The sequence below is a fragment of the Mus caroli genome, chromosome X (genome assembly GCF_900094665.2).
Source record: "Mus caroli chromosome X, CAROLI_EIJ_v1.1, whole genome shotgun sequence".
Classification (NCBI taxonomy): domain Eukaryota; kingdom Metazoa; phylum Chordata; class Mammalia; order Rodentia; family Muridae; genus Mus; species Mus caroli.
Window position 1 is genome coordinate 35,045,643 of NC_034589.1, and position 7,339 is coordinate 35,052,981.

Below are 7,339 nucleotides of genomic sequence, written 5' to 3' on the forward strand. Positions count from 1 at the left end.
GGGGGGGGAGAGCTAAATTATCTCAGAAACAGAACAAGTGAACCAGGCACAGGGTTCCACAGATATAATTCCAACACTTGGGAACCTGAGGCAGGAGCATAGCAACTTCCCATTGGCCTGAAAGTAATTAATGCAATGTAGACAAGCAAGTAAAAAGAAACGGACACCATGGGACTGCCCATGAAATGCCTGTGAAGTGCTAGAAGAAACACTACTCAATTTTTAAAAATTGTTAATACCCAAATTTTATATATTAATTCAATATTGTAGGGCAGCAGACATAACCATTATTGAGAGAGAATCTACAAAATTACTACCCTGTACTTTTCAAAGTTGTCAAGCTCTTAGAAGATAGTAATTCTTGCAGATTTTTGAAGACTGGAAGCAGAGGCAGAAGGATCTCTGTGAGTCAGAGGCCAGTATTATCTACATAGCAAGCTCCAAGCCCGCCAAAAGATTACATACAGACTTTTAAAAAAAGATTAATGGAAACAAGAAATACAAGGGATTTTCTCCCCTCCAAAAAGCATATTTTTATTTTGCTATAAAGAGTATTACTGGCACAATTGACTTCATTAGGGTATCTGTAATTAAATAATAATATTGTATCATGTTACTGAATCCAAATAACTCTACTCAAATCGCCCCAGTGGTAGCAGCAGCAGCACTTGCTACCCGCCCCGTCCCAAACCCCCAATGTTCTGTTCACACACAAGTGAAGCCTCCTATTTTAATATGGCCTTACAGCTCAATGATTGGGTCACTTCTAAACCTTCACGTGCATAACACACTCCCCTCCAATATTCCTGAGTTCTTACTTATTACAGAAATATGTATACTGTATTACAGATCAATTCTGTTTTAAGAAACAAGACTTGGCTGGAGCAATGACTCAGCAGTTACAAGCATTGGTTGCTCTTCCAGAGGACACAGGTTGGATTCCAGCACCCAAGTGGTGATTTGAAACGACATGTAACTCCAACCCCAAAGGATCTGATACCCTCTTCTGACCCCTGATGACAGTGCACATATATGGTATAAGACATACATGTGAATGAAGCATCCATACACACACAAAAAAATGTTTTAAAAAAAGAAATCTTTTAAAAGAAGCAAGACAGCCGGGCGTGGTGGCGCACGCCTTTAATCCCAGCACTCGGGAGGCAGAGGCAGGCGGATTTCTGAGTTCGAGGCCAGCCAGGGCTACAAAGGGAAACCCTGTCTCGAAAAACCAAAAACCAAAAAACCAAAAAAAAAAAAAAAAAAAGAAGCAAGACCTCACTCAGGATGATATTTTCTACTTCCATCTATTAATGCTAGAGGGGTGAGGTTGGGAGTGGGTGAGTAGGGGAGCACCCTTTTAGAAGCAAAGGAGAGGGGAATGGAGTTGGGGCTTCATGGAAGGGAGACATTTAAAAAACATTTTAAAAAAATGAAAAAGAAGACTCAGCCTAGCATGGTGGCAGAAGCTGGTAATTCCAGTACTCAGAGGCGGGGCCAGAAGGCTCCCCAAACTGAAGCCATCTTAGGGCTATGTATAGCTGGTCTTTGCAACTTTGTGGGTTCTCCTTTTTCCCATTCTTTACCCCCCTTTCACCCTAACAGTAAATAGGTGTGATGGTTTGTATATCCTTGGACCAGGGAGTGGCACCATCTGAAGGTGTGGCCTTGTTGGAATAGGTGTGACCTGGTTGGAATGGGTGTGTCACTGTGGGTATGGGTATAAGATCCTCACCCTAGTTGCCTGGAAGTCAGTCTTCCACTAGCAGCCTTTGGATGAAGACATAGAACTCTCAGCTCCTCCTGTGCCATGCCTGTCTGAATACTGCCATGCTCCCTCTTTGATGATAGTGGACTGAACCTCTGAACCTGTAAGCCAGCCCCAATTAAATGTTTTTTTTTTATAAGACTTGCCTTGGTCATGGTGTCTGTTCACAGCAGTAAAACCCTAACTAAGACAATAGGGGAGGAAGAAAAAGGAGAAAGACATTACTGAAATCTAATTTCTTCCCTGTAGTTTCTTCTTTGACCACAGTTACTAGAAAACTGCAACCAACCTCCCCCCCAAAAAAAAAAATCTCTCTGAAATAATAACACATTTTTCAACTTATTCTCAAACATGTTTCTTGGAGGGAAGGGGGTTAAAGGAGATTTCAATTTGACTAAGCAAATGTAAAGTCATTACTTTAGGAATGTTAATTGAAGGCATTTAGAAAATATTACCCCTAAGATATGTACTTTTATTTATTTGTTTGTTTTTGAGACAGAGTTTCTCTGTGTAGCCCTGGCTGTCCTGGAACTCACTCTGTAGACCAGGCTGGCCTCGAACTCAGAAATCAGCCTGCCTCTGCCTCCCAAGTGCTTTAGGCGTGTACCACCACTGCCCGGCAAGATATGTACTTTTAATATTCAGGTTACTTCATAATAGCTAGACCATCAATGAGTAGCCTGCCTCAGTCTCCTGAGCACTGGGTTCACAGGCCCTGAAGACTATCCCTGCTTAAGAAATTATAACAGAGAGGAGCCCTCTTTGAATAACCCTGGCTGAAAAAAAAAAAAACTGTCAATTGTTCAATTGTCAAGGATCATCTCCATGGAAAACTCATTAACCAAGTAAGTCAACAACAAAAATACATACCTCTATTAGCATAGAAGAAGAAGCTTTAGTCAAACATTTATGTACATGTGTAAATACAGTGGGATAGATAGATAGATAGATAGATAGATAGATAGATAGATAGATAGAAAACATGAAAATAGATGGGAAACTGTGTGAGGGTTTCTAGGGGTATAGAACAGGAGGAGACAAAAGAATGAGGGCGATACAGCAGGTAGATAAAATGGCACCTTCCCAGCAGGGGACTTCCGGTACACCTGGGTGCCTTTACCAGGTTTATCTGCTTATAGGTCACATCACAAAGCAAAAGGCAGAGAGCAGCCAGGAATGAGTACAAGGGTGAGTCTGGAAAAAGAAAACTAAGTGGATCTGGACAAGAGGAACACTGGTTCCTTAGAATCCAAGAGAGTAGTTAGAGGCAAGGATCTGGGTGTATGAAGCGGCCCATACCACTATTTAAAAGATCTGTCCCAAGTAACCAAAACTGATAGGAAAATGTGCAAGATGGTTCTCAATGATCATGATGTTAACCTAGAGAAGACTAACCTCCTCACAGGCCTGAAGACAGTGGTTTAGAAATTCAGGGATGCAGTCGTGAGACTCAGGACTATATATACACCCAGTTGCTATCACATCAACTTGAGAAGTTGGTAGACAACAACTCTAAAAAAAAAAAAACAAAAAACAAAAACAAAAAAAAACCAACGGACAAAGACAGATTTAAAACAGAAAGTATTCAGTGGAATGAATAACAAGTTATCAACTCAGGAATTTAAAACAAATCAATTTATGAGGATGAGGGATAGAACCAGTTGTGATGAGTGTGGAGTCACATAACCTGCAATTCTCAGCACAAAACACAGGGTTCGAAGCTAGCTAGAGCTACAACAAGACCCTGGTTTGGGGGGAGGGTGTTTGTTTAAATTCCCTTGCTTCTCAAGGAAAACACCAAATAGTGGGTGATGCCAGTTCAGGACCTGTGTAACCCAGGCTGGGGAAGCCAAGGACTTTCTTCTAGGATCAGGCTAAGGCCACAGTGCTCATGGAGACAAAGACAGAGAGAAGTGGATTTCTGTCATTAAAGCTGGGCAGCCTAGTCAAGAACATAAGAATCAAGTCCATGAATGAGATCTACCTATTGCCCCTGCCCATCAAAGAGTTGAGATTATTAACTTTTTTTCTGGACAAATCCCTTAAGGATGAGGGTCAAAAGATCGGGTCATGCCAGTGCAGAAGCAGACTCAGGCTAGCCAGCAAATCAGATTCAACACTGGGGACTACAATGTCATGTTTGTCTGAGTATTAACAGCCCCAAGAAGGTTGCCACTGGCATTCCAGGGGCCATCATCATTAGCCAAGCTCATCATTGTCCCTGTGCAGAGAGGCTAGAGACAAAACAAGATTGGCAAGCCCCACACTATTCCATGTAAGGTGACAGGCTGTAATGGCTCTGTGCTGGTGAGTCTCATCTCTACCCCTAGACACACTAGCATTGTCTCTGCTCCAGTGCCCAAGAAACTACTGCTCATGGCTAGTATTTATGACTTCCACATGTCACCATGGCTTCACTGCTACCCTAGATAATTTCACCAAGGCCATCTCCAAGACCTACAGCAATCTGACCCTTGACCTCAGGAAAGAGACCAAATTCATCAAATCTCCCTATCAGGAAGTCTTTAACCATCAGATTCCCTGTGCAGGGAATCCAGGCTTTATCTGGAGTTACCATACAGGCTATTCACATAAGAAAAACTAAGTTTATTAAGCATGTTTAAAGGGGGAGGGGGAACCTTCAAGAAAATTCTCAAAAGCAGTCTATATTATCTGTATGCCAGGAGCAGTGCCCTCTGTAGCTGAACAATGTGTTTAATGGGTATTCTAAATTTAATGGCAAGGGTTACTGAGAACACCTGCAAGCAAGAAAATAGACATCTACCCACTACATTTGAGTCAGAACAGACTGCCAAAGACTCCTATGATGAGTGCCAGCCATGGTGCAGGACCTAATTGGGCTCCTCTATTGCCACTACACAAGTGAGAGGCAGGAATCCGACCTCAACACCAAAGTTAGTGCCTACTTCCTTCACATTGCTGAAGATAGCACACAGATATTACCCCCTCTCTGCTATCTCCATTAGCCGGTTCATAATAGCATCAAACACTTTGGTCCTGGCTGAAAGTATTCATTTTCTGATCTCACTTTGTAGAAAAAAAAAAAAAAAAAAAAAAACTTGTTCAAGGCAAAGAAGCAAAGAAAATCGGTCCTAGAAAATGTCACTGTAGGAAAAGGACCAAATATATGGGAAAAGTCTCACAAAGTACTGATGAAATACCAGTCAGAGAAAGGCTCAAGTAAACCACGCAAAGGATGTGAATCACTGTAATGGTGTGAAGGAACACGGGACACAGACAAGGAAAATTACAGAAAATGAATGACCTGCCTCAGATTTTTGCAGAAACGGATGTAAATAATCAACAAAGCGACGGACAAAAATAACATGTCTAAAAGCATATGTTCTACCTGAGAATGCAGCCTAGCCTCTGCTGCGTCACTCAAAGCTCTCACGCCTCCTTCTGTCCAACCAAATGCACATTTCAGAATTAAAACAGTAATGGCTCCAATGGTGCTCACCTTCTCGATAATCAGGAGCAAATCACAGACTTCTCCATTCTAGTCATCAGACTCATTAGGCGTTATCTGAGAAGAATAGCATTGTGATTTCAGTTGACAAATACATGAATAAACATAAGATGTAAAAAAAAAACAAGACAGATCTTGTATGTTTTTTCTCTCACTGAGAATCTATATGCACACACATATGTATATTTAGCATGAAAGCAGAAAGGAGACTGTAGGAATAGGGTATACCAGGGACACTAATGAGAGTAAATATTACCAAACTACAATGTGTATATTATGAAAATGCCACAAGGAAACATTCTTTTATATGCTAAAACATTAATCAAAATTATAAATTTACCCAGGTGTGGTAGCACATGCCATTAATTTTAGCATTTGGGAAACAGGAGCAGGTGAATCTCTGTGACTTCAAGGCCAGCCTGGTCTACATCGGGAGCTCCAGGAGCCCCAGGGCTATGTGGAGGAACCATGTCTCAAAAAAAAAAAAAATCATTATCCTGTGTTTGACCTGTGGGTGTGAATTCAGGCATGTAGAAGTCAGAGGGCAACTTCTGGGAGTCTGTTCTCCACCACCCCCTTTAGGTTTTCAGACTTGCAAGGCAAGGGCTTTACCTACTGAGCCATCTTGCCTATCCAATGAGGGTGTGTGTGTGTGTGTGTGTGTGTGAGTGTGTATGTGCGCGCTCGCGCCCTAGGGGTAAAGATCAGAGGTAGGTACTTAGTAGGTGTCACTATCCTCTTCTACTTCCTCTTTTATTAATTATTTTATTTATTTACCTTTTAGCCATTCTTTCCCCTCATCCTCCCTCCCACACTTCTTCATCCCATTCCCTCCTCACTTCATTTTTAAAAACTGGTCTCTCACCAAACCTTGAGCTCACCCATTTGCTAGACTGGCTCACCAGCAGCCCTTGAATCCACCTGTCTTCACTTCATCAGCAATTAGGTTACAAAGGTGTACTACCACAGCTGGCTTTTTACATGGCTGCGGGGTGTAGGGGAAGGGCATAGCCCCAGTTCGAATAGTAATAATAATTTATAAAGAGGGCATATAAGGTTCCAGATCATCCTTAGTTGAATCATTGAATTTGATTTTATCAGTTCAATTAGGAACACTAACAAGATAGTCATCTTATTTAGGATAAAAAACATACAGAGATACCTTTCTGTTTGTGAAACTTTTTAAAATATAGAGGGCTTTAAAAACACATATTTGGGGTCAGGGAGGTAGACTGATAACCTGTTCATAAATAAAGATGTTAAAAAAAGCACACATTTGACAGAAAGATTAATACACAGAAGAAAATAAATTTTACTAGATATATTAATAGCTGGACTTATTTTATACATAGTTTTATTATGTGTACATGGGTGCATATGTGGAAGTCAGAGGACAATGTGTTCAGTTCCCTCCAACCACCACATGGCTGCTGTGCTATATCACCAGCCTCTGACATAGGAAATGTACAACAAGTAGTTTCTTCTAAATTTAGCAAGTTGTATTCAATGATCCATATTTATTAGTGCTAATAAGCTGAAGAACAGACTGCATTCAAAGTGTGTCTGAAGAAAATCAAAATATGTATTATTCTTTTCCACTAGCTATATCTTTTTAGAGAGCAATGAACTTTAATAGAAGAGGAAAGATTTCAGACGATTATCTAGTTTTAGATTATACCTGCAACTAATCTCTTACTGTCTTATCGGACTCAAACGTTTGAAAGCTGCTCAATAGAAAGCTATATAGCATTGAATTTCATAACTTGGGCTCATTAGAAGAAAAAAATTCTACGTTTCAAAGAGAGCCAAGTATGAATACCCTTGGCTCTCTTCAGATTTCATTTTCATGAAAAAAAAAAACCCTAAATATACACAGAGTTAAAAAGGTTGTGAGGTTGTGAATGTTCGTGTATCACTATTCTCCTTGTAAATTTTTTGAAGCCATTATTATGGAGTAGTTTGTATGTAACAGGAAGCACTAAAATTTTTTTTGATTTTTAATATTTTTATTACATATTTTCCTCAATTACATTTCCAATGCTATCCCAAAAGTCCCCCATAGCGCCCCCCACTTCCCTACC